Below are 4,265 nucleotides of genomic sequence, written 5' to 3'. Positions count from 1 at the left end.
TACTCTTCTAGATGTTGGTGATATTTTACTGAATATGATAGTTTGAGGCTTTACTCTTATGGGGTTCACATTCTAGCACCTTGGACAAGATGTTTAAGTTTTCTGAACCTCATTTTTGCCTCCACAGTTCAAGTAAATTTGGCACCTATGACATGCTGGGTATTGTATTAAGTTTGGAGCACAAGAACCAACTAGATAGAATCTGTGTTTTCAAGTACTTTACAAGTCCAATGAGGGCAGCAGACAAATCATCAGGAGAATTCAGGTGCTGTGAGAAGGATCCGGGCTGGGTGGCAAGGAGGTTGGTCGCAGGAGTGAGTCAGAGAAGGCTTCCTGGAGAAAGGCATTTAAATGCAGTCTGCAGAGTAAACTAGGCAAAAGATCTTCACGATTCACATTATCAGTGAGGTAAAATGAAAATATAGTTGGGAAAGTACACATCAATCAGTCCATAAAGTCCTTCATAATACAAAGCAGCATTATTTCTATTTTAGAGGCAAGAGTATTAAATGGGAAAATCACTGTGTAGCTGAATCCAGTTTGTACTATCCTTGACAGTATGTTATCTTCCTAATATGTGCTTCATCTGGACTTTCCACATCTGCTTCCTCAATCCCAATGCTTCTAGCTTTCTGCTTGAAGAAACTGGGTACTTGAATAAATTGTTTTTAATCATACAGGACCAATTCTGACTTCCAGACAAGTTCCTGGGATTTGCTAAATTCACAGTCTGCCCTGCAGCTCTGTGGTAGGCCACAGTGGCCTCAAAGCATCAAACAGGCCTTCCAAACAACCACGATTCTTGCTATTCTGGTACCCACAAAGCATTTAATAATTTTTTTTCAAGCTAATTGAAAAGTTCTGTTTGTGGCACTTGAATATAGTTTATGCCATAAATAGCCAGAACTATAAAGCAGTACAGGAAACACTAGCTCTGCTGGAAGATTTTTGATCTGCATTTGCTCTTTTATTTTATATGCTACACAAACCTCTGAAAAATGGAAGTAGGAAGTGGAACTGGGGACAAGGGCTTAGTAAATTACTCTTTCCAAATACTGTGGCACTGAAATAAACTTGGATGAAGGATGTCATTAGAGAAATACAGACTACATTCAGCACATCCTCATTCTATGGTATACACTCAGGCTGACTGAAGACCTTATGACTGCATCAGCAATTATGATGAAAGCCACTCCAACCACAAGAACCTTGAATCGTTTAAGCAGATTTTGAATTTTTTTTTTTTTTTTTTAATGAGATGGTGTCTTGCTCTGTCGCCAGGCTGGAGCACAGTGGCACGCTCTCAGCTTACTGCTACCTCTGCCTCCCAGGTTCAAGTGATTCCCCTGCCTCAGCCTCCTGAGTAGCTGGGACTACCAGTGTGCGCCACCACGCCTGGTTAATTTTTTTGTATTTTAGTAGAGATGGGGTTTCACCATGTTGGCCAGGATGGTCCTAATCTTTTGACCTTGTGATCTGCCCGCCTCGGCCTCCCAAAGTGCTGGGATTATAGGCATGAACCACCATGAAAAAATGTTTAAAGCACTTTAATTTCTTCCTGGGAAGTTGCAATAGTGGTTAGATAGCGCAATTCTCCTATAAATGGCAAGGGTTTATGTGAATGTTATACTCCATCTTCAGAAACATCTGTATTATAGTCAGATATTAGAGATGTTTCCTGGATTGTCAGAAAAAAAGAGGCTGTGATACAGAAATGTCCATTCACAAAATAATGGCAAGTATATACCCACAACAAAATCACTGGTATGTCTAATAAAAGTGGGCACCATGCAAAGTCTAATAGAACTCTCTTGCCAGCCTAAGTATGCTGAGAGCCTCATGTGAACAAGAGAAATGTGTCTGGTGAAGTAAAAATGGGGGAGCTTTTGTTCCTTACGGGAATAAACTGACCAAGAGCAGGAGGCAGCTACCTGGTGCCACGGCACCTGAGTTAAGGCTATCATTGAGTCCTCTCTGCTCCAGCATCAGTGCCTTCATATTTGGAGGCAACCAGCCTTTTGACCTTAGAGTTCTATCTCTGCCCTGGACGGATCTCACAAGATCCCTCTAGGCCCAAACCAATGCATTAGCAACATCTCTCTTTTTTTAAACCGCTGTGTAAAATCCATGTTTTAGATTAGGGAAAATGGTAGGGGAAAGGGCATTGCTGTAGAAAATAGCAAGAGTGAAAGCAACTTATTCTTGGGTGGAAAGAACCCAAGGAAAAGAGTAGGAAAAAGTTCTGGAAAAAGAAAGACGGATTGGTGAGGGGAGCTTGGCTTAGAGTCAGGAAAGATACCAAAATTTTGAAGGAAGTTAAGAAAGGAGGGAGAGAAGAAGGAAGTTGATTAGTTCTGAGACATCTCCAGCTTCTCGGCCTCTTCTCAAGAGACATGGTCAGGCCCTTTTTTCTGGGGAGTAAGGAGAAACGCAGAAATTCCATTCAAGAATTTATTTGTTTAACAAATATTTAGTAACTAATGGTTCCGATCATTTTCCCTGGTTCTGAAGCAGAAACTGGTTTAAAGCAATTTGATACTTACAGTCATCTACTAACTGGTTTAAAGCAGGTGATGTGAGCTCAGCCCCTGTGCCCACAATGGAATGCCCGTCTACTTCCTAACAACTATAATAATTTTAGCTACCTGCAAATGACCAGCAGCTTTCATCTCCCTATTAGATTATGAGCCCTTTATTTACTATTTTATTTGTAGAGACGAGGTCTCACTATGTTGACCAGGCTGGTCTTGAATTCCTGGCCTCAAGAGATACTCCTGCCTTGGCCTCCCAAAGTGTTGGGATTACAGGCATGAGCCCTTGCACCTGGCTCCACTTTTTGTCTTTTACAGTGATTTTTTACTGTATCTTTTCTGTACTTATATGCAGAAGATGCTTACCATTGTGTTATGGTCACCTACATCATTTAAACCAACAAGATGGCATGCAGCCACATAGCCTAGAAACAGTATATATCATACCACATAACCCTTAGGTGGGGCTGGATCTACTACCTAGATTTAGTGCATGCAATCGTCCCATAAGCCATGACCAGAGCTGCAACCTCTGATTTAGACAAGAAGTAAAGATGCTGGGACCAATGATCACCAGCTGCCCACCTACCAAAAAATTATGCTTCTGAAATCTCTTGATGTTTATTTTGCATGAAGAGCAATTGAGTTGTCCTATGTGTGCCATTCATAACAGAGCCCTTTTTTTCCCCTTTATTCACACTTTCAATGCATAGAAAAAAAAAACCTAGTGGTTAGCCCACAGTAAACATTTAATAAACACTCAATTAGCATTTGGCAAATACCTTCCAAGGAAAAGTGACCCTGTGGAGAACGGCAAGACATGGGCACCTGTGACCTGTACCTATGGTGTTAGTAACTGAACCAGGGGTGGACTCTTTACCGGAGGTGACTTATCAGGCTGAACTCAGCCAGCCTGGATGGTTCCAGGTACATGAATCTCCCCTCATCTGCACTGTATAAGGTGTTCTGCTCACGGAATCACCTTAACTTTGGCTTGAACTTAGTCCTGTGCCCTGGAAGCTTCTAGTTAACTATCCTTTAGGCCAGTCAAGAACTCCTGGACACACAAGTGATATGGGGCCAGGAGTTCAGGATATTCCTTCCTGCTCAGCCAAAGTATGGTGTCACAGTCCTCAACACATCCCCCCAGGCAGCTGCAACATGGAACAGGGTTAGCACCAGAGGCAATGATGCCAACTTGTATGCAATGGGGGGCCAGGTATAATTTCTCCCTTTGACTCAGAGAGGTGAGATCTCCTTAAACTCTAAGGCACCACTACCCAATAAAAAGGCAATGCAAGCCACATATGTAATTATGAATCCTGGTAGCTACACTAAAAAAAAAAAAAAAAAAAATGAAAAGAGTAATTAATTTTAATAATGTATCTTATTTAGTATAACATATGCAATATATCATTTCAATGTGAAATCAACCTTAAAAATTAACAAGGTGATTTATATCCTTTTCCTCATACAACTCTTCAAAATCCAGCATGTATTTTAAACTTTTTGTTTTTCCTCAGATGGGGTTTTGCTCTTATTGCCCAGGCTGAAGTGTAATGGCATGGTCTCGGCTGGCTGCAACCTTGGTCTCCTGGGTTCAAGCAATTTTCCTGCTTCCGCCTTCAGAGTAGCTGAGATTACAGGCACACGCCTCCATATCTGGCTAATTTTCTGTTTTTTGTAGAGATGGGGTTTTACCATGTTGGCCAAGCTGGTCTCGAACTTCTGACC

At 41.5% G+C, this 4,265-nt stretch overlaps 1 non-coding gene across 1 annotated transcript; it reads right to left on the bottom strand.

The window, feature by feature from the left end:
- Positions 1 to 3,081: 3,081 nt before the first annotated feature.
- Positions 3,082 to 3,214, bottom strand: LOC116536129. Its single transcript, XR_004262491.1, has one exon. It is a non-coding gene; the product is annotated as a U11 spliceosomal RNA (small nuclear RNA).
- Between the last annotated feature and the right edge of the window lie 1,051 nt (positions 3,215 to 4,265).

The sequence above is a fragment of the Sapajus apella genome, unplaced genomic scaffold (assembly GCF_009761245.1).
Source record: "Sapajus apella isolate SASKATOON/1434 unplaced genomic scaffold, GSC_monkey_1.0 scaffold3, whole genome shotgun sequence".
Classification (NCBI taxonomy): domain Eukaryota; kingdom Metazoa; phylum Chordata; class Mammalia; order Primates; family Cebidae; genus Sapajus; species Sapajus apella.
Note: the sequence above shows the minus strand (reverse complement) of the source record. Positions and strands in the feature narration are given on the sequence as shown.